This window comes from Tursiops truncatus, chromosome 4 (assembly GCF_011762595.2).
Source record: "Tursiops truncatus isolate mTurTru1 chromosome 4, mTurTru1.mat.Y, whole genome shotgun sequence".
Taxonomy (NCBI): domain Eukaryota; kingdom Metazoa; phylum Chordata; class Mammalia; order Artiodactyla; family Delphinidae; genus Tursiops; species Tursiops truncatus.
In genome coordinates, this window is record NC_047037.1 from 10,809,917 (window position 1) to 10,834,424 (window position 24,508).

At 40.2% G+C, this 24,508-nt stretch overlaps 1 protein-coding gene and 1 pseudogene across 4 annotated transcripts in view; one reads left to right on the plus strand and one right to left on the minus strand.

Annotated features, from left to right (window-relative positions):
• The window catches only part of BTD (biotinidase), a 57,209-nt gene that overhangs the window by 29,246 nt on the left and 3,455 nt on the right, over positions 1-24,508 (minus strand). The window lies entirely within an intron of this gene.
• LOC101319951 (zinc finger FYVE domain-containing protein 1 pseudogene) lies at positions 1,748-4,089 on the plus strand (annotated as a pseudogene).

A 24,508-nucleotide genomic window follows, 5' to 3' on the forward strand; every position in this document is an offset into this window, starting at 1 on the left:
CAGACACCACAGAAATACAAAGCATCCTAAGAGACTACTACAAGCAACTGTATGCCAATAAAATGGACAACCTGGAAGAAATGGACAAAGTCTTAGAAAGGTATAAGCTTCCAAGACTGAACCAGAAAGAAACAGAAAATATGAACAGACAAATCACAAGTGATGAAATTGAAACCGTGATTAAAAATCTTCCAACAAACAAAAGTCCAGGACCAGATGGCTTCACAGGTGACTTCTACCAAACATTTAGAGAAAAGCTAACACCCATCCTTCTCAAACTCTTCCAAAAAATTGCAGAGGAAGGAACACTCCCAAACTCATTCTATGAGGCCACCATCACCCTGATACCAAAACCAGACAAAGATACTACAAAAAAAGAAAATTACAGACCAATATCACTGATGAACATAGATGCAAAATTCCTCAACAAAATACTAGCAAACAGAATCCAACAACACATTAAAAGGATCATACACCATAATCAAGTGGGATTTATCCCAGGGATGCAAAATATTTATATTGCGTATCAATATACACAAATCAATCAGTGTGATACACCATATTAACAAATTGGGAGCAGGGAGAAGTTCACTCGCGTCAGCTGATCCTAACTGACAACAGGAGAGGAGGAACCCCAGGAGGCAGTGAAGGAGGAGGGGGATGGAAATGGAGATGAGGATGGATCCACTGGTGCCCTGAGGAACAGCCCACACCTCCACTGGGGCCCCGGGATCCCCTGACGCTTCCTCGCCACAGCAGAGCTGCTTCTTGGTAGGGTTCCCGGGACGCTGCGGTCAGGGAGGGAAGGGCATGGCCCTGCACCGGACGAGTGATAGCCCTGGAGCTCCCTCTGACCCCGGAAGGAAGGGGGGGGTGGTGGGGGTGGTATAAACAATAGATGCGGCTCTGGCCTCTGCCAGCGTGGGGGGGATTTGGGGTGCCCTTCTTTGTTCTTAGACCTTGCTGCTGCCCCTCAGGTTGTGGTGGTGTTGTCCGGAAAGAAGGAAGGGTGAGGAATCCCTGGTTGGAGAGAGGCGTCGAGGTATCCTCTGAAATACTGACTTAAGCTGGATAATATACACTACTAAACGTAAGGTAGATAGCTAGTGGGAAGCAGCCGCATAGCACAGGGAGATCAGCTCGGTGCTTTGTGACCGCCTGGAGGGGTGGGATAGGGAGGGTGGGAGGGAGGGAGACGCAAGCGGGAAGAGATATGGGAACATATGTGTATATATAACTGATTCATTTTGTTGTGAAGCTGAAACTAACATACCATTGTAAAGCAATTATACTCCAATAAAGATGTTTAAAAAAAAAAAAAAAAAAAAAAAAAAAAAAAAATATTGAAAAGTTCCTGACCACTCTCTTTCATTACCAAAACCTTGTGTCTGAGGCCCCATGCATGCGCCCACCTCAGTGAACCCATCAGATCTCTCTCAGATAGCCACAACAGACCCTCTCAAGTTAATTTTAACCATATATTTGCCTGCACTTTATGGAGGATGAAACTATCAAGCCAAGTCAACATTGCTGCTGATCCAGGAGGCTTGGCAGCAGAAAATTAAACATCCGAACGTTTGTAAATGTGTGAAGAATTCTGATAGGACATCGAATGTTTTTTTAAAAACATTTTTTTAAGGGTGTTCAGAGCCCTGTGGAGGCTGTGCTCAGTCTTCAGACTCAATGCCTTTGTCTTCACTTCTGGGGAAAGCCCAGGTACTGTTATATGGTAGGTGCTTTCCTTCCCAGTCTGAATATGAGTGCGCAGACTTCCCCAGCAGAGAAGGGCCTGAACCCTGGGCTGTTGTGCCAGGAGAGTTACACCTGCAGCGGGACTGATGAAGCCGTCTCCGAGTGTGATGAGTGCTGCAGCCTGCAGTGTCTCCGCTGCTAGGAGAAGCTCCAGCGGCAGGAGCGCCTGAGAAACCATGAGCGGATCAGACTCAAAGCTGGCCACGTCCCTTACTGTGACCCCTGCAAGGACCCCAGTGGGCGTTCTCCAGGTATGAAGCAGACGGCAGACGTGAGGTGCCAGACCTGTAAAATCAACTTGTGCCTGGAGTGCCAGAGAGGACTCATTCTGGGGGTAACAAAAGGAGGCACCCTGTTACTGTGTACCATGTGGCTAAGGTCCAGGCATTGCTGGAGGAAGAAGGGATGGATGAGGACACCAAGACAAAGAAGATGACTGAGAAGGTTGTGAGTTTCCTCCTAGTAGATGAGAATGAAGAAATTCAGGTAACGAATGAAGAGGACTTTATTAGGAAATTGGATGCAAATCCTATCAGCATCTGAAAGTGGTTTCCATTTTTGGAAATACTGGGGATGAGAAGGCTCATACCCTCAACCACACTTTCTTTTGTGGCCGGGAAGTCTTCAAAACCTCCCCTGCCCAGGAGTCCTGCACTGTTGGAGTGTGGGCGGCATATGATCCAGTCCACAAAGTAGCAGTGATAGACACAGAAGGGCTCTTGTGGGCTACAGAGAATCTAAGCCAGAGAACACGGCTGCTGCTTAAGGTCCTGGCCATTTCAGACCTCGTTATCTATCGAACTCATGCAGACTGGCTGCACAATGACCTCTTCAAGTTCCTTGGGGACGCCTCAGAAGCTTATCTGAAGCACTTCACCAAGGAGCTCAAGGCTACCACTGCCCGCTGTGGCCTGGATGTCCCCCTGTCCACCCTGGGCCCTGCTGTTATCGTTTTCCACGAGCCTGTGCACACTCAGCTGCTAGACTCTAATCGCCCCTCCGAGGTGCCCGAGAAGCTCATCCAGGACCGGTTCCGGAAGCTGGGCCGCTTCCCTGAAGCCTTCAGTTCTATTCGTTACAAGGGAACGAGGACATACAATCCTCCCACAGACTTTTCTGGTCTTCGGCGTGCTTTGGAGCAACAACTAGAGAATAACAACACCCGTTCTCCCCGGCACCCGGGGACCATCTTCAAAGCTCTGAAGGCCCTCAGCGACCGCTTCAGCGGTGAGCTCCCAGATGACGAGATGGCACACGGCTCCCTTTTTCCAGATGAGTACTTCACCTGCTCCGTCCTGGGCCTCAGCTGTGGGGCTGCATGTAAGAACAGCATGAATCACGGGAAAGAAGGAGTACCTCGTGAAGCCAAAAGCCGCTGCAGATACTCTCACCAGTATGACAACCGGGTTTTTACCTGCAAGGCCTGCTAACGAGAGAGGCAATGAAGTCAGCGTGGTGCCCAAGACGGCTGCTTCAACCGACTCCCCCTGGATGGGTCTCGCAAAATATGCCTGGTCTGGGTACGTAATCGAATGTCCCAACTGCGGCGTGGTCTATCATAGCCGGCAGTACTGGTTTGGGAACCAGTATCCTGTGGACACAGTGGTGCAGACAGAGATTGTGCATGTGTGGCCTGGAACTGATGGATTTCTGAAGGACAACAACAATGCTGCCCAGCGCCTCTTGGATGGGATGAACTTCATGGCTCAGTCGGTGTCTGAGCTTAGCCTTGGGCCCACCAAGGTTGTGACGTCCTGGCTGACAGACCAGATCGCCCCTGCCTACTGGAGGCCCAACTCCCAGATCCTGAGCTGCAACAAGTGTGCTACATCCTTTAAAGATAATGACACCAAGCATCACTGCCGGGTCTGGGGGGAGGGCTTCTGTGACAGCTGTTCACCCACGACCCGGCCAGTGCTGGAGCGGGGCTGGGGCCCTGTGCCCGTGTGGGTGTGTGACAACTGCTATGAAGCCAGGAATTCTCAGTTAGAAGTTACTGAGGCACAGGTGGGTGATGAGGGCGGGACGCTGATTGTTCGGAAGGTGGGCAAGTCCGTGCAGAACACTTTGGGAGCTGTGGTGACGGCCAATGACATACCACTAGGTTTGGTGAAGGATGCGGCCAGGCCGGTGTACTGGGTACCAGACCATGAGATCCTGCACTACCACAACTGCCAGAAGGGGTTCAGCGTCAAGCTTTCCAAGTACCACTGCTGGGCCTGCAGACAGGGCTTCTGTGATGAGTGTTCCCATGACCACTGGGCTGTCCCCTCTTGAGGCTGGGACCATCCTGTCCGAGTCTGCTTTAACTGCAATAAAACGCCTGGTGACCTTTAATGCCCCCCGCAAAAGTGAAGAATAAAACCCATATGATCGTCTCAACAGATGCAGAAAAAGCTTCTGACAAAATTCAACACCCATTTATGATTAAAAAAACTCTCCAGAATGTGGGCATAGAGGGAACCTACCTCAACATAATAAAGGCCATATACAACAAACCCACAGCAAATATCATTCTCAGTGGTGAAAAACTGAAAGCATTTCCTCTAAGATCAGGAACAAGACAGGGATGTCCACTCTCACCACTATTATTCAACATAGTTTTGGAAGTCCTAGCCATGGCATTCAGAGAAGAAAAAGAAATAAAAGGAATACAAATTGGAAAAGAAGTAAAACTGTCACTGTTTGCAGATGACATGATACTATACATAGAGAATCCTAAAGACGCCACCAGAAAACTACTAGAGCTAATCAATGAATTTGGTAAAGTTGCAGGATACAAAATTAATGCACAGAAATCTCTTGCATTCCTACACACTAACAACAAAAGATCAGAAAGAGAAATTAAGGAAACAATTCCATTCATCATCGCAACAAAAAGAACAAAATACCTAGGAATAAATCTACCTAAGAAGGTAAAAGACCCGCACTCAGAAAATTATAAGACACTGATGAAAGAAATCAAAGATGACACGAACAGATGGAGAGATATACCATGTTCTTGGATTGGAAGAATCAATATTGTGAAAATGACTATAGTACCCAAAGCAATCTACAGAGTCAACGCAATCCCTATCAAATTACCAATGGCATTTTTTACAGAACTGGAACAAAAAATCTTAAAATTTGTATGGAGACACAAAAGACCCTGAATAGCCAATGCAATCTTGAGGGGAAAAAAATGGAGCTGGAGGAATCAGACTCCCTGACTTCAGACTATACTACAAAGCTACAGTAATCAAGACAATATGGTACTGGCACAAAAACAGAAATATAGATCAATGGAACAGGATAGAAAGCCCAGAGATAAACCCACACACATATAGTCAACTAATCTATGACAAAAATGCAAGGATATACAATGGAGAAAAGACAGTCTCTTCAATAAGTGGTGCTGGGAAAACTGGACAGCTACATGTAAAAGAATGAAATTAGAACACTCCCTAACACCATACACAAAAATAAACTCAAAATGGATTAGAGACCTAAATGTAAGACCAGACACTATAAAACTCTTAGAGGAAAACATAGGAAGAACACTCTTTGACATAAATCACAGCAAGATATTTTTTGATCCACCTCCTAGAGTAATGGAAATAAAAACAAAATTAAATGGGACCTTATGAAACTTAAAAGTTTTTGCAAAGCAAAGGAAACTAAAAACAAGACAAAAAGACAACCCTCAGAGTGGGAGAAAGGATATGCAAATGAGTCAGCGGACAAAGGATTAATCTCCAAAATATATAAACAGCTCGTGCAGCTCAATTTTTATAAAAACAAACAACCCAATCCAAAAATGGGCAGAAGACCTAAATAGACATTTCTCCAAAGAGGACATACAGATGACCAAGAAGCACAAGAAAAGCTGCTCAACATCACTAATTATTAGAGAAATGCAAATCAAAATGACAATGAGGTATCACCTCATACCAGTTAGAATGAGCATCATCAGAAAATCCACAAACAACAAATGCTGGAGAGGGTGTGGAGAAAAGGGAACCCTCTTGCACTGTTGGTGGGAATGTAAATTAATACTGCTACTATGGAGAACAGTATGGAGGTTCCTTAAAAAACTAAAAATAGAACTACCATATGACCCAGCAGTCCCACTACTGTGCATATACCCTGAGAAAACCATAATTCAAAAAGACACATGCACCCCAATGTTCACTGCAGCACTATTTACAATAGCCAGGTCATGGAAGCAACCTAAATGCCCATGAACAGACGAATGGATAAAGAAGATGTGATACATATATACAATGGAATATTACTCAGCCACAAAAATGAAGGAAATCGAGTCATTTGTAGAGACGTGGATGGATCTAGAGACTGTCATACAGAGTGAAGTAAGTCAGAAAGAGAAAAACAAATATCGTATATTAACGCATATATGTGGAACCTAGAAAAATGGTACAGATGAACTGGTTTGCAAGGCAGAAATAGACACACAGATGTAGAGAACAAACGTATGGACAACAAGGGGGGAAAGTGGCCGGGGGGGTGGTTGTGGTGTGATGCATTGGGAGATTGGGATTGACATGTATACACTAATATGTATAAAATGGATAACTAATAAGAACCTGCTGTATAAAAAAATAAATTAAATAAATTTCAAAAATTCAAAAAAAATAGTATCACCAATTAATTGGATATAATTATAGACTACTTCATCCAATAACACCAGAATACACATTCTTCTCAAGCTTGCATGAAATATCCTGTATTCATCAAGATAGAAAACATTATGGGCCATAAAACATACCTTAACAAATTCTAAAGAACGGAAATCATGCAATGTCTGCATTCAGACCGCAATGGAATTAAACTAGAAATCAATAACAGAAAGATAACTGGGAAATCCTCAAATACTTGGAGATTGAACAACTTGCTTCTATGATAACACATGGGTCAAAGGAGAAATTTTAAAATATTTTGAACTAAATGAAAATACAACTTATGAAAACTTGTGAGATGCAGCGATAGGAGTGTAGAGAGGGATATTTGGAACAGTATTGAATACATATATTAGGAAAGAAAAGAGATCTAAGATCAATAATCTAAGCTTTGGTGTGACCAAGGTGGTAGAGTAGGAAGGCTCTGAGCTCACCTCCTCCCATTTTGGGTATACCAAAATTACACCTATTTACAAAACAACTATATGAGAACAACCTGAAGGCTAGCAGAAAAGATTTTCTACAACTAAAGATATAAAGAAGGAGCCACAGGAGACTGGTAAGAGGGGCAAAGATGCAGTTTAGTCAACACCCACAAACTGGAGGGTAATTACAATTGTGGAGGTTCTCCCCAAGGAGTGAAGGGTCTGAGTCCTACACTGGGCTCCAGCCCAGAGGTCCTGCATAGAGAAGATGAGTCCACAGAAGGTCTCGCTTTGAAAGTCAGTGGGGATTGCATAGGGGAGAGCCAGAGGGCTGAAGGAAATACAGACTCTGCTCTTAAAGGGCACAAGCAAAATCTCACAGGCTCCTAGACCCAGGGCAGAGGCAGTAATTTGAAAGGACCCTGGGTCAGACCTACTTGCTGATCTTAGAGAGTCTTAGAGAGGCAAGAGGCAAATGGGGTCCCCCAGGGCACATAGATACTGATGGCGGCCATTTTGAGGTACTTGTTCTACCACGAGGACACTAGTGCTAGCAAGCACCATTCCGGAGTCCTCCCTCTAGCCTGTTAGTGCTGGGGGCTTAGCTACCCATCAGCAGATGGGCACCAGCCCTATATCCCCCAGGGCCACACAGCCAGCCACCCTGGGACCCAGCCCTGTCCAACAGCAGGCCTTCCAAAACATATAAAACAGGTCCAGATAGGTTCACTGGTAAATTCTACCAAACACTTAAGGAAGAAATTATACTAATTCTTTACAATCTCTTCTAGAAGACAGAATCAGAGAGCATGCAGTCATCCCTTGGTATCCATGGTTCCAGGATCTGCTGCAGATACTAAATCCACGGATGCTCCAGTCCCAGAGCCAGCCCTCAGTACACAAGGTTCCACATCTGTGGATTCAACCAACTGCAGATTGTGTGGTACTGTAGTATTTATTGAAAAAAAAATCCACGTATAAGTGGACTCATGCAATTTAAACCCGTGTTGTTCAAGGATCAACTGTACTTCCAAACTCATTCTATGAGGCTGGTATTACCCTAATGCAAAAACCAGACAAAGACATTACAAGAAAATAAAACTGCAAAAATCCTCAACAAAATATTAGCAAATCCAATCCAATAATTTATAAAAAGGATTATACACCATGACCAAATGAGATTTATTCCAGGCATGCTAGGCTGATTCAACATTTGAAAATCAGTTCGTGTAATCCATCACAACAATGGACTAAAAAAGAAAAATTGGATGCAGAAAAAGCATTTGAATACACTAATATGTATAAAATAGATAACTAATAAGAATCTGCTGTATAAAAAATAAATAAAATTAAATTTAAAATAAAGAAAAAGCATTTGATAAAATCCAAAACACTTCATGATAAAAACTCTCAGTAAACTAGGAATAGAGGGGGGACTTTCCTCAACATGATCAAGAGCATCTACCAAAAAACCTACAGTTAGCATCATACTTAATGGTGAGAAAAACTAAGTTTTCCTACTAAGATCAGGTATAAAACAAGGATGCTCCCTCTTGCCATTCTTTTTCAACATTGTACTAGAAGTTCTAGCTAATGCAATAAGACAATTAAAGGAAATAAAAGACATACAGATTGAGAAAGAAGATATAAACCTGTCTTTCTTTGCAGATGACCTGATTATCTACGTAGAAAATCTGAAAGAACTGATAAAAATAAACCTCCTGGAACTAATAAGTGATTATAGCAAGGTTACAGGATAAAATGTTAATATACAAAAGTCTATTGCTTTCCTAGGGACTTCCCTGGTGGTCCAGTGGTTAAGAGGATGCAGGGATCCAATGCAGGGGATGTGGGTTCGATCCCTGGTCGGGGAACTGGGATCCCACATGCCACGGGGCAACTAAGCCCACACGCCGCAACCACTGAGTCCACACGCCACAACTAGTGAGCCCACGTGCTGCAACTACAGAACCCATGTGCTCTGGAGCCCGTGTACCACAACGACAGAGCCCACGTGCTCTGCAGCCCATGTGCCACAACTAGAGAGAAGCCCATGAACCGCAACAAAAGATCCCACATGCTGCAACTAAGACCCGATGCAGCCAAAAATAAAATAAATAAATATTTTTTTTTAAAAAGTCGATTGCTTTTCTATATACCAGCAATTAACAAGTGGAATTGGAAATGAAAAACACAATACCATTTACATCAGCACCCCAAAAATGAAATACTTAGGTATAAATCTAATGAAATATGTAAGAGATCTATAAGAGAAATCACCAAACTCTGATGAATGAAATGAAAGGATTCCATGTTCATGGAGAGGAAGAATCAATATCGTCAAGATGTCAGTTCTTCCCTACTTGATCTACAGATTGAATCCAATCCCAAATAAAATCCCAGCAAGTTATTTTGTGGATATCGATAAACTGATTCAAAAGTTTATATGGAGAAACGAAAGACCCAGAATAGCCAATACACTATTGAAGGAGAAGAACAAAGTCTGAGAACTGACACTATCCAACTTCAAGACTTACTATAAAACTACAGTAATCAAGTCAGTGTGGTATTGGCAAAAGAATAAACAAATACATCAATAAAAAAATAAAACAGAGAGCACAGAAACAGATCTACATAAATACAGTCAACTGATCTCTGACAGGAGCAAAGGCAATACACTGAAGCAAAGACAGTCTTTTCAACAAATAGTGCTGGAACAAGTAGACATTACATGCAAGAAAATCAGTCTAGACACAGATCTTACCCCCTATGTGTTTTGTCCAATACCACCAAACAATTAACTCAGTTCTGACACTATCTACTTAAAGGTAGTGTCAGATCCCACAGCCTAAGGGCTCACTCCTTCCCCACTTTAGATGGTAATTGCAAACCCAGGTTATCTGTGCTTCTGACTGACTACATAGAGATTCCCACAACCCTCTCCTCCTGTTTGGTAATTTGCTAGAGCAACTTACAGAACTCAGAAACATTTATTTACATTAACAGTTAATTTAAAAAGACATGATAAAAGATAAAGATAAAAAAGCCAGATGAAGAGGCATATAGGAGCAAGGTATATGGGAAGGGGTGCCCTCTCCCTGTATCTCCAAATGTTCACCAACCCAGAAGCTCTCTGAACCCCGTCTTTTTGGGTATGCTTGATTAAATCACTGGCCATTGGTGACTGAACTCAAACTCCATCCCCTCCCCTCTCCCAGGAGGTCAGGGGCTAAATTACAGCCCTTCAATCACATGGTTGATTACCCTGGCAATCAGACCCCATACTTAGGGGCTTTCCAAAATTTAACACATTAACATAAACTCAGGTGTGGTTGAAAGGGGCTTGTTATGAATATCAGAAGACACATATTGCCCTTATCACTTCGGAAATTCCAAGGGTTTTAGGAGCCCTGTGATAGAAATGGGGATGAATACTAAACATATATTTGTTATTATAAATTTCATCACATACACCCTTCACAAAAATTAACTCAAAATGGATCACAGATCTAAATGTAAAGTGTAAAACTACAAAACTCCTAGAAGATAACATGGGAGAGAACCTAGATAACCTTGAGTATGGTGATGACTTCTTAGATACAACACCAAAGGCATGATCCATGAAAGAAATAACTGATAAGCTGGACTTCATTAAAATTAAAAACTTCTGTCCTGTGCCCAGAAATAAACTCACACACCTGAAACAGGAGGGAAGGGGGCAGGATACAACCTGTAAAAGAATGACATAGCTATTGGATAAAAAATAAACCGGTTAGAACCAACTAGGTCCAAGATGGAGGAAGATTCCACTTCCAGGAGACCTTGAGCCTAATTATATGTTCACTGTATACATTAGCATAAGCTACATGACACACCCACCAGTGCCATGACAGTTCCAAGGTTAACCATATAAGGTCAAAAAGTGGGCAGTTGCTCAATTCCTGGAAATCCCCACTCCTTCTCCAAAATAGTTGGAGTAATCCTTCCACTTGCTAGCCTATGAAATTACCCATCCCATAAAAACTAACCACCCCATATTTTGGGGCCTCTCGCCTTCTGAGATGGCCCATATATTGTGTAGTGTGTTTCTCCCAGGGCCATTCTCGCCTTTTGAGATGGACCATATTCTGTCTATGGAATGTGTATCTCTTTAAATAAATCCATTTCTTACCTATCACTTTCACTGAAAGTCTCTCACTGAATTCTTTCTGCGATGAGACATAAAGAAACTGAGCTTAAGTCCTGGGACCAGGTGTGTGATCGCAATTAAAAGAGAGTGGGTTCAATCCTAAAGATGCTACCAGAAAACTACTAGAGCTAATCAATGAATTTGGTAAAGTAGCAGGATACAAAATTAATGCACAGAAATCTCTGGCATTCCTATACACTAATAATAAATAATAAAGTGAAATCAAGAAAACACTCCCATTTACCATTGCAACAAAAAGAATAAAATATCTAGGAATAAACCTACCTAAGCAGACAAAAGACCTGTATGCAGAAAATTATAAGACACTGATGAAAGAAATTAAAGATGATACAAATAGATGGAGAGATATACCATGTTCTTGGATTGGAAGAATCAACATTGTGAAAATGACTCTACTACCCAAAGCAATCTACAGATTCAATGCAATCCCTATCAAACTACCACTGGCATTTTTCACAGAACTAGAACAAAAAATTTCACAATTTGTATGGAAACACAAAAGACCCCGAATAGCCAAAGCAATCTTGAGAACGAAAAACGGAGCTGGAGGAATCAGGCTCCCTGACTTCAGACTAGACTACAAAGCTACAGTAATCAAGACAGTATGGTACTGGCACAAAAACAGAAAGATAGATCAATGGAACAGGATAGAAAGCCCAGAGATAAACACACACACATATGGTCACCTTATCTTTGATAAAGGAGGCAGGAATGTACAGTGGAGAAAGGACAGTCTCTTCAATAAGTGGTGCTGGGAAAACTGGACAGCTACATGTAAAAGTATGAGATTAGGTCATTCCCTAACACCATACACAAAAATAAGCTCAAAATGGATTAAAGACCTAAATGTAAGGCCAGAAACTATCAAACTCTTAGAGTAAAACATAGGCAGAAAACTCTATGACATAAATCACAGCAAGATCCTTTTTGACCCACCTCCCAGAGAAATGGAAATAAAAACAAAAATAAACAAATGGGACCTAATGAAACTTCAAAGCTTTTCCACAGCAAAGGAAACCATAAACAAGACCAAAAGACAACCCTCAGAAATGGGAGAAAATATTTGCAAATGAAGCAACTGACAAAGGATTAATCTCCCAAATTTATAAGCAGCTTATGCAGCTCAATAACAAAAAAAACAAACAACCCAATCCAAAAATGGGCAGAAGACCTAAATAGACATTTCTCCAAAGAAGATATACAGACTGCCAACAAACACATGAAAGAATGCTCAACATCATTAATCATTAGAGAAATGCAAATCAAAACTACAATGAGATATCATCTCACACTGGTCAGAATGGCTATCATCAAAAAACCTACAAACAACAAATGCTGGAGAGGGTGTGGAGAAAAGGGAACACTCTTGCACTGCTGGTGTGAATATGAATTGGAACAGCCACTATGGAGAACAGTATGGAGGTTCCTTAAAAAACTACAAATAGAACTACCATATGACCCAGCAATCCCACTACTGGGCATATACCCTGAGAAAACCATAATTCAAAAAGAGTCATGTACCAAAATGTTCATTGCAGCCCTATTTACAATAGCCCGGACATGGAAGCAACCTAAGTGTCCATCAGATGAATCCATCCATCCAACCTAAGTGTCCATCCATCAGATGAATGGATAAAGAAGATGTGGCACATATATACAATGGAATATTACTCAGCCATAAAAAGAAATGAAATTGAGCTATTTGTAATGAGGTGGATGGACCTAGAGTCTGTCATACGAGTGAAGTAAGTCAGAAAGAGAAAGACAAATACCGTATGCTAACACATATATATGGAATCTAAGAAAAAAAATGTCATGAAGAACCTAGGGGTAAGACAGGAATAAAGACACAGACCTACTAGAGAATGGACTTGAGGATATGGGGAGGGGGAAGGGTAAGCTGGGACGAAGTGAGAGAGTGGCATGGACATATATACACTACCAAACGTAAAATAGATAGCTAGTGGGAAGCAGCCACATAGCACAGGGAGATCAGCTCGGTGCCCTGTGACCACCTATGGGGAGGGGGAAGGGTAAGCTGGGATGAAGTGAGAGAGTGGCATGGACATATATACACTACCAAACGTAAAATAGATAGCTAGTGGGAAGCAGCCACATAGCACAGGGAGATCAGCTCGGTGCCCTGTGACCACCTAGAGGGGTGGGATAGGGAGGGTGGGTGGGAGGGAGGGAGACGCAAGAGGGAAGAGATATAGGAACATATGTATATGTATAACTGATTCACTTTGGTATAAAGCAGAAAATAACACACCATTGTAAAGCAATTATATTCCAATAAAGATGTAAAAAAAAAAAAAAAGAGAGAGAGAGAGAGTGGGTTCAAGTCCCAATCTGGGTTTTGGCTGTGTTCGAGTCCCAATCTGAGGTGTGCAGTTTCACACCTATGGTCAATTAATCTTTGATAAAGGAGGCAAGAATTTACAATGGAGAAAAGTCAGTCTCTTCAGCAAGTGGTGTTAAGAAAGCTGGACAGCCACATGTAAATCAATGAAGTCACAACATACCCTCACACCATTCACAAAAATAAACTCAAAATTGTTTAAGACTAAAATATAAGACATGACACCACAAAACTCCTAGAAGAGAACATAGGAGTTCTCTCGCAAAACATTCTCTGATGTGAATCACACCAATGTTTCTTTAGGTCAGTCTTCCAAGGCAATAGAAATAAAAGCAAAAATAAACAGGACCTAATCAAACTCATAAGCTTTTGTACAGCAAAGGAAACCATAAACACAATGAAAAGACAACCTATGGACGGGGAGAAAGTATTTGCAAATGATGCGACTGACAGGGGCTTAATTTCCAAAATATACAAACAGCTCATACCACTCAATAACAATAAAACCCAAATAACTCAATCAAAAAGTGGGCAGAAGATCTAAATAGACATTTCTCCAAAGAAGACATATAGATGGCCAACAGGCACGTGAAAAGATGCTCAACATTGCTAATTATTAGAGAAATGCAAATCAAAACTACAGTGAGGTATCACCTCACACTGGCCAGAATGCCCATCATTAAAAAGTCTAAAAATAAATGCCGGAGAGGGTGTGGAGAAAAGGGAACCCTCCTACACTGTGGGTGGGAATGTAAATAGGTGCAGCCACTATGAAGAACAGTATGGAGATTCCACAAAAAACTAAAAACAGAGTTGCCATATGATCCAGCAATCCCTTCTTGGGTATAGATCCAAAGAAAACACTAATTCAAAAAGATACATGCACTCCTATGTTCATAGCAGCACTTTTTACAACAGCCAAACATGGAAGCAACCTAAATGTCCATCAACAGATGAATGGATAAAGAAGATGTCATATATATACATACATACAAACATACACACACACACACACACACACACACACACACACACACACACACATACATACACTGGAATACTACTCAGCCATAAAAAAGAATGAAATAATGTCGTTTGCAGCAACATGGATGGACCTAGAGATTATCATACTAAGTGAAGTAAGTCAGACAGAGAAAGACGAATAGTATATGATATCGCTTGTATGTGGAATCTAAAATATGACACAAATGAACTTATTTATGAAACAGACTCAGACATAGAAAACAAACTTATGAATACCAAAGGGAAAAGGGGGTAGGGGAGGGATAAATTAGGAGTTTGGGATTAGCAGATACAAACTACTCTACATAAAATAGATAAACAACAAGGTCCTTCTGTATAGCACAGGAAACTATACTCAATATCCTGTAATAAACCATATTGAAAAAGAATGTATACATATGTATAACTGAATCACTTTGCTGTATACCAGAAATTAACACAACATTGTAAATCAACTATACCTCAAATTAAAAACAAAACAAAACAAAAAAAACAACAACAACTTCTGCTCTGTGTAAGACAATGTCAAGAGAATAAGACAAGCCACAGACTAGGAGAAAATATCTGCAAAAGATAAAAGATGGTTACCCAAAATATAAAAAGATCTCTTAAATTCAACAATTTTGAATTCTTAAATTCAAAATATAAAAAGATCTCTTAAATTCAAATAAATCAATTTCAAATAGGCAAAAGATCTAACAATCACCTCACCAAAGATATATAGATGACAAATAAGCATATGAAAAGATGCTTCACATCATGTATCATTAGGAAACTGCAAGTTAAAACAATGATAGATACCACTAAACACCTAATAAATGGCCAAAACTGAGAACTGAGAACCCTGACAACACCAAATGCTGGCAAGGATGTGGAGCAACATGAACTCTCATTCACAGCTGGTGGGAATACAAAGGTACAGCCACTTTGGGAAAAAAACTGGTAGTTCCTTAAAACCTAAACATACAGTTCTCTTACCATGTGATCCAGCAGCCATACACCTGTATTTCCCCAAATGAGTTGAAAACTTACGTCCATGCAAAAACCTGCACGTAAGTGTTTACAGCCACTTTATTCATAAGTGCCAATACTTGGAAGCAACTGAGAGTAAGTGAATGGATAAACCGTGGTCCATCCAAACAATGGAATATTGTTCAGCATTAAGAAGAAAGGAACTATTAAGCCATGAAAAGACATGGAGGAAACTTAGATGCATTTTACTAAGTGAAAGAAGCCAATCTGAAAAGGGTATATATGTGTGACTTCAACTATATGACATTCTGGAAAAGGCAAAACTGTGGAGACAGTAAAAAGCTCAGAAGGGAGGGCTAAACAGGTGGAGCACAGAGGATTTTTAGGGCAGTGAAGCCATTCTGTATGATACTATAGTGGGGGACACATTTCATTATACATTTGTCAAACCCCACAAGATGTACATATAACACTAAGTGAATCCTAATGTAAATTACAAACTTTGGGTAATAATGATATTATCCAAATAATAATGCAATACCCAGTGCAATAATGCAATAATGATGTCAGACAAACATATAAACACCTGCCTGCCAGCAAAAGTAACTATCTGACATAGAAACTGGTACATCTCATCTTGGGTTTTGAAGGGGGGAAAAAGTATCCCCTGAGAAGTTATAACAAAGGTTGCCTTATGTGGGTTTAGGATTCAAATTCACAGATGTGGGATTCCCTGGTGGCGCAGTGGTTGAGAGTCTGCCTGCCGATGCAGGGGACACGGGTTCGTGCCCTGGTCCGGGAAGATCCCACATGCCGCGGAGCGGCTGAGCCCGTGAGCCATGGCCACTAAGCCTGCGTGTCTGGAGCCTGTGCTCCGCAACGGGAGAGGCCACAACAGTGAGAGGCCTGCGTACCGCAAAAAAAACAAAAACAAAAAAAAAATTTTACTCCAGTTAAAAGAGAAAACTGAATCAAGCCAACAATCACAGAAGAAACAACAAAGTTATCATACAACTATTCCCTTTCCATCCTCCACCCTCAAAGCAGGCCCAGACAGTTTCCAGAGGAATTCTTCCTAATTATAAAGGAGCAGATAATCCCAATGCTACTCAGTGTACCAGAACATAGAAAAAGAAGAAAAGTTTTTCTAATGAAGTGAGGAAATTCTGGTAACAAAATATAACAAAGTTCCACGATGTTATCTAGAATCCCGGATCTTCCTCTCTGTGCTTCTCTGTCCTCAGCATGCAGCAGCTACCGTCTTCAGGGTCACCTCGTGGTCACAAGAAGACTGCTACAAGTCCAATGCCATGCTGCGTGGAAGAGTAGGAGGGTATCTGTTCAATCAGCTTTCCCCAAAGCCCTGCCCACTGACTTCATTTAAATTGCTCTGGCCAGGGAATTCCCTGGCAGTCCAGTGATAAGGACTCGGCACTTTCACTGCCGTGGCCCAGGTTCCATCCCTGGTCAGGGAAATAAGATCCTGCAAGCCACGCAGCATGGCCCAAAAAACAAAAATTCCTCTGGCCAACAAGGGAACTCATGACCACTCCGAGCTATAAGGAAGGCTGGGGAGTAAGCTGCATTACCATCTTGAGTAAAATCAAGATTTTGCCAGATAAAATACAGGAGGCACAGTTAAGTTTGAGTTTGGATGTTGGAACATACGCTGAAAAATTATTCATTATTTACCTGAAATTCAAATTTAGCTGAGAGTCCTGGGTGTCCTGTTTTGTTCATTTTGTTTTTCTAAATCTGGCAATTCTACCCATAATTGGCCAAGTAACCATTACCCTGATTTTTATAGTTATCACTTCCTTTAAAAAATAAATAAAGCTTTATCACCTAATGTATATCCTTAGGCAGTATACTTTAGTCTTCCCAATTAAAAAGAATTGATATATCCTTTAAGTCTCTTTTAATCTATAGGTTCCTTTTCCATTCCTTTTATTTCCTTAAAATCAGCCTGTTGGAGAAGCCTGGTCATTTTACCTGTAGATTTTCCAATAGAATGCATTTTGCTTGCACATACATGGTAAGATTCAAACTTTTCCCCTTTCCTTGGTACTTCTTGCAAATCGACAGTTGAATCCAGAGATTGTACTGGACTCAGGTTCCATCCCTTTAGGAAGACTATGGGTGGTAGTATGTTCTTTCAACATGAGGCTTATATCTGACTTTCTTTTTATGATCTTAGCACAAAACATTAACCCTTAATACTATTTTCTATTCGTTGGGGATTGCAAAATGCTGGTATTCTAATTCTATCATTTCATTTTTATTCATTAATTGGAATACTTTTCAAAAAGAGGTATTTTATTTTATCTACTATTTGGTTATCTAATGGTACAGTTCATAAAGGAAAGGCAGGATAAATGCTAGATTCTCTCTCCCATTCTTTTTTTTTTTTTTAATTTTTATTGGAGTATAGTTGATTTACAATGTTGTATTAGTTTCAGGTATACAGCAAAGTGAATCAGTTATACATACACATATATCCACTCTTTTTTTAGATTCCTTTCCCATATAGGACATCACAGAGTACTGAGTAGAGTTACCTGTCCTATACAGTAGGTTCTTATTAGTTATCTATTTTATATATAGTAGTGTGTATATGTCAATCCCAACCTCCTAATTCATCCCTGCCCCCTTATCCCCTGGTAACCATAAGTTTGTTTTCCACATCTGTGACTCTACTTCTGTTTTGTAAATAAGTTCATCTGTACCCTTTTTTTAGATTCCACATATAAGTAATATCTTATGATATTTGTCTTTCTGTATCTGACTTACTTCACTCAGTATGACAATCTCTAGGTCGATCCATGTGGCTGCAAATGGCACTATTTTGTTCTTTTTTATGGCTGAGTAACATTCCATTGTATATATGTACTACATCTTCTTTATCCATTCCTCTGTTGATGGATATTTAGGTTACTTCCATGTTCTGGCTATTGTAAATAGTGCTGCAATGAACTTTGGGGTGCATGTATCTTTTCGAATTACGGTTTTCTCCGGGTATATGCCTAGGAGTGGGATTGCTTCTCTCCCATTCTTTTTATTTTTATTTATTTATTTACTTATTTTAATTTTATTTTTTATTTATTTGTTTTTGGCTGTCTTGGGTCTTCGTTGCTGCGCGCGGGCTTTCTCTAGTTGCAGTGAGTGGGGGCTACTCTTTCTTGTGGTGCACAGGCTTCTCATTGTGGTGGCTTCTCTTGTTGCAGAGCACGGGCTCTAGGCATGTGGGCTTCAGTAGTTGTGGCACGTGGGCTCAGTAGTTGTGGCCCCCAGGCTCTAGAGCGCAGGCTCACTAGTTGTGGCACACGGGCTTAGTTGCTCTGCGGCATGTGGGATCTTGCCAGACCAGGGTTCAAACCTGTGTCCCCTGCATTGGCAGGTGGATACCCAACCACTGCGCCACCAGGGAAGTCCCTCCCCTTCTTTTAAAAATCAGTTTTCAAGATAAGAAACTGGTATCTCTATTATTTTCTGAAGGTGACCAATTTTTTAAAAGTATTATGAACTCATGGATTTAAACATATTTCATGGATTTCTTTCCATTGCAATTATTATCATTATTGAAACTCATCCTACATTACCCTAATAGTTTCTGATACCTTTTTTGTAATCTAACTTTAAAAGATGTCCCAACCTTATTGTGTACATTTCCTGGTTCAGCTCTGAAGTGGCCATTTTGCCAAGAAGCCTTGCATACAAAACGATTCTTTGAAAAGACTAATGAAATAAACAAGACTCCATCAAGAATGATCAAGGAGAAAAGTAAACAAATACACACATGAACATGAAAAAATTAAAAGGGAACATAACTGTGATTACAACAAAAATTTTAGAACTGATTATTGGATGCCCTAGAACAAATCTATGCTAAAGGGATATGTGGATGAAATACACAATTTTCTAGGAAAATAAAACTTACCAAAACTAAGTCCAAAAAAGATAGAAAAATGAAGCTGACCAATTACCCAAGAAAAATTAAATTATCAGGACTGCCCTGATGGTCCAGTGGTTAGGACTTTGCCTTCCAATGCAGGGGGTGTGGGTTCAATCCCTGGTTGGGGAGCTAAGTTCCCACATGCCTTGGGGCCAAAAAACCAAAACAGAAGCACTATTGTAACAAACTCAATAAAGACTTAAAAAAAAAATGGTCCACATCAAAAAAATATATCTTAAAAAAAAAAAGAAAAATTAAATTATCAAAGACTCTCTAAAGGCACCAATACCGGTATATTTTTCAGTGGAATTCTCCCAAACATTCAAGGGAAAGATACATACTGTATCCTTATTATACAAACATATTTATACATACATATTTTATACAAACTATTCTGAAAAATTTTAAAAGACAGTATAACCTTGAAACCCAAGCTAGATAAGGATAGTTTAAGAAAGGAAAATAGGGGGCTTCCCTGGTGGTGCAGTGGTTGAGAGTCCACCTGCCAATGCAGGGGACACGGGTTCGTGCCCCGGTCCGGGAGGATCCCACATGCCGCGGAGCGGCTGGGCCCGTGAGCCATGGCCGCTGAGCCTGCGCGTCCGGAGCCTGTGCTCCGCAACGGGAGAGGCCACAACAGTGAGAGGCCCGCATATGGCAAAAAAAAAAAAAAAAAGCAAACTAACTAAGCAATGTCTAAGAAGAAAATCATCATGACCAAGTTGGATTTATCACAAGAATGATGGATCATTTAATATGAGAAAGTGTATCAACTTAATTCACCACATTAATAAATTAAAGGAAATTAAAATGTGACTTATCAGCGCTTCTTATCTATATTGTACTGGAGGTCTTAGCCAGTGCAATAAGATAAGAAAAAGAAGTATATCCAAAGAAGAAATGCAGATGGCCAACAAACACATGAAAGGATGCTCAACATCACTAATCATCAGGAAAATGCAAATCAAAACCACAATAAGATATCACTTTACACCTGTCAGAATGGCTATCATCAAAAAGAACACAAATAACAAATGTGGTGAGGATGTGGAGAAAGGGAATCCTTGTACACTGTTGGTGGGAATGTTAATTGGTATAGTCACTGTGGAAAACAGTAGGGAGGTTCCTCAAAAAAATAAAAATAAAACGACCATATGACCCAGCAATTCTACTCCTGGGTATATATCTAAAAAAACCCCAAAACGCTAATTTCAAAAAGATACAAGCACCCCAGTGTTCACAGCAGCACTATTTACAGTTGCTAAGATATGGAAGCAACCTAAGCGTCCAACAGATGAACAGGTAGAGAAGATGTGGTGTCTGTGTGTATATGCCTACACACATACATACACACACATAATGGAATACTACTCAGCCATATAAAAGAATGCGGTTTTGCCATTTGCAACAACATGGATGGACTTGGAGAGTATTATGTCAAGTGAAATAAGTCAGAGAAAGACAAATACTGTGTGATATAACTTATACGTGGAATCTAAAAAATACAACAAACTAGTGAATATAACAAAAAAGAAGTAAAACTCAGAGATGTAGAGGACAAACTAGTGGTTACCAGTGGGGAGAGGGAAGAGGGAAGGGGCATTAAGAGGTGCAAACTATTATGTATATAGTAAGCTACAAGGATATATTGTATAACATAGGGAATATAGCCAATATTTTATAATAACTATAAATGGAGTATAACCTTTAAAAAATAAAATAAATTTAGGAATGTTAAAAAAAGAAAAAGAAGTATAAAAGATATAAGAATAGGAAAAGAAGAAACAAAACTTTCATTAATCATATGATTACCTACAAAGAAACCCACGAGCATCTATAAGCAAATTATAATTAATAAGAAAATACAGTAGTTAAATTTAAGACCAGCATAAGAAAATTAATTGCAGTCTAATACATTGGCCCCCCCAAAACTAGAAAATGCAAATAACTAAACAGTAAGATACTTAGAAATAAACATAAGAAAAGATTTTAATTAAAAGATTAAGGAAGAGTAAAATAAATGGAGAGATATATAATGCTCATGGCAAGAGAGACTCAATATAAAGATATTGTTCTATCCAAATTAATTTATGAACAATGTAATTCCAATGAGTATTTCATGGAATTCGAGAAACTGATTCCATAATATGTACGAAAGAGAAAAAGGCTATGAATAAACCTAGAGGCAGAATAATGGCCCCGCAAAGATGTTCACATCCTAATCCCCAGAATCTGTGAGTATGTTAGGTTACATGGTAAAGGGGAATTAAGGTTGCTAATTAGCTGACTCTGAGATAGGGAGATTATCCCGGTAAACTTAATGTAATCACCAGCATCCTTGGGAGTGAAAGAGGGAGGCAGAAGAAGGGATGGCAGCATGAGAAGGACTTGGCCTGATAGTGCTCACTTTGAAGATGGAGTCAAGAACTTGAGAGGCCTCTAGAAGCTAGAAGGAGAAAGGCATGGATTCTCTCCTAGAGCCTCCAGAAAGGAACGTGCTCCTGCCAACACCTTGCTGTTATCCCAGTGAACCCCATTTCAGATTTCTGAACTACAGAACTGTTAAAATAATAAATTTATGTTGTTTTAAGCCATTAATTTTGTGGTAATTTTTTACAGCAGTGATAGGAAACTAATTACAATAGATAAGATGGTTTCAAAAGAACAAAGTAGGACTTGTCCTAAAATAAAGACTTATTTTAAAAATATAGAAATTAAGATAGTGTAGGACTGGTGTTGGGATAGGAAAAGAACAGAGAGTCCAGAGACAGACCACACATATATGGCAACTTGATAGATAACATGGATCAGTGGGATAAGAATGAACTATACCATCAAAGGTGCTTGGACAACAGGTAGTTTAGTAAATTGACTACAAAAATGGCTAGCAATTATTCCTCTCTCTGTGTTCATTTTCCTTTATCATGTAACATTAATGCCATCCCACTCAGAGACTGAGCTCTACCTATAACTTACTTTGGCTAATGCGATGTTAGCAAACATGGGCACACAAAGGCTTCTGCCATGGGATTTGTCCCCTTTTGCAACCTGCTGCCAATAAAAGAAGCCCAGGGAAGCCTGCTGAATGATGAAAGATATACGGCACAGTGGGGATAAGCCTGCCACCGTTGGGGACCCAGGGTCAACTTCCAGTGGCAGAGTGACCTAGCTGACTAGCAACTGATCACAGACACATGAAGAAGCCCAGCTGAGCCCAGCCTCACAGGATTATAAATTAAATGGTGGTTGTTTTAGGTCACTGAGTTTTAGAGTGGTTAATTACACATCAAAATCTAATTGATATATATATTATATGGAAAAAAAACCTGGATTGCTACTTCTCATCATATATATAAATCAATTTCAGGTAGACCAAGAGGCTTAAATATTAAAAAAAACTAAACTTTTTAATGAAAATATAGAAAAAAACCTCCATATATATATATATATATATATATATATATATAAACTCCATATATATATATATATATATATATATATATATATATAAAACTTTAGGGAAAGTTTTTTCAAGCAAGATACAAAGAGTATAAAATAAAGGAAAAGAATTGTCAGTTGTGGGAATTCCCTGGTGGTCTAGTGGTTAGGACTCCACACTTCTACTGCACGGGACGTGGGTTCAATTCCTGGTTGGGGAACTAAGATCCCACAAGACGCATGCCACAGCTGAAAAACAAAATTGTCAGTTGTGACCACACACCGAAAAAACACAAAATTTTGTACCTCAAAAGTAACAAAGTTAAAAGACGAAGAATAAGTATCCAGAATATATAAAGAACATGTACAGATAAATAAGAAAAAGATAAACAATCCAATAAAGGACAAAAAATATAAACAGGTAATTCACAGCAGAAATCCCAATGGTAAATACAAATATATAACTATATAATCTATACCTAGATATCTTCATTAGTAGTCAGAGAAATGGAAATGAAAATCCATTTCACAACCATCAAATTGGCAAAAAATTTTAAATTCCACAATTGAGGGTGCAGAGAAAGGGGAGTTCTTATATACAGAAGTTAGGGGTATAAATTGGTACAATAACTTTTGAGACCAATTTGGTAATATCTAGTAAAATTGATGACCCACCCCTGTTAAAGCAGGCAGTTAGCTAGATAGGAGCAGAGAAGGAGGGGCAGGGGCCAAATGGCAGGAAACCACACATCTTGTAAACAATGGGGGTCCTTGGGCAGACAAAGAAAAGCAGGAACCTCCAGACTGACAGGAAACTACACATTTGGGGGGTGATAAGTGTCCTGGAGACAAAGAAAGGTGGGGAAAGGCGGGAATCTCCAGTGTCTGAATGTAACATTTCACTCACTATGCCCTCATTACAATAAAATTAGCCTCACAGATAAGAAGTACTCATCATACACCAATGTCATGACACTTCTGATCAAGGCTAAATAAGGACAGAAATCCCTCCTCCCCTTGGGAAGGTGGAGCTGGGAGGAAAATCAGGGAATATGAACCCACCCCTTCCCTCCCCAGTGAATATTCCACCCCTTCATTTCTATGCCCCACAAACCAGCTTGCTGAAGAAACTCGGTGCAGCTACTCACCTGAGACTGCCTGCTCTCCCCTTGAGAGCATACTTTCTCTTAAATAAATCCTCACTTTGCTTTCTTGACCTCTCTGTCTCATCTCTGAATTCTTTCTGCTATGAGATAAGAACCTACCCTCTGATAACACTGCTAGATACATATACATAAAAACTCACACAAGTGCACAAGGAGACATGCAAGAATATTCAAAGAAAACTGTTTATAACACTAAAAAGCTTAAAACAACCTAAATGCCAATCACCTAAAGAAGGCACAGGTGGGAATTACAAACACGGAACTCAAGATAGTGGTTACCTCTACGGCACAGGGCAGGAGATGTGATGGGGGAAGGAAACATAGGGGTTTCGTTCTATCTGTTAAGTGTTTCTTAAGCTAGCGCTGGACACATGGGTGTGTGTTAATCTCTGTGCTTATTCATGTGTCTGAAAGATGTCATAAATTACATCTTTAAGTATATATAAATATATAAAAAATATATTTAAAAAAATATTGGGACTTCCCTGGTGGTGCAGTGGTTAAGAAACTACCTGCCAATGGAGGGGACATG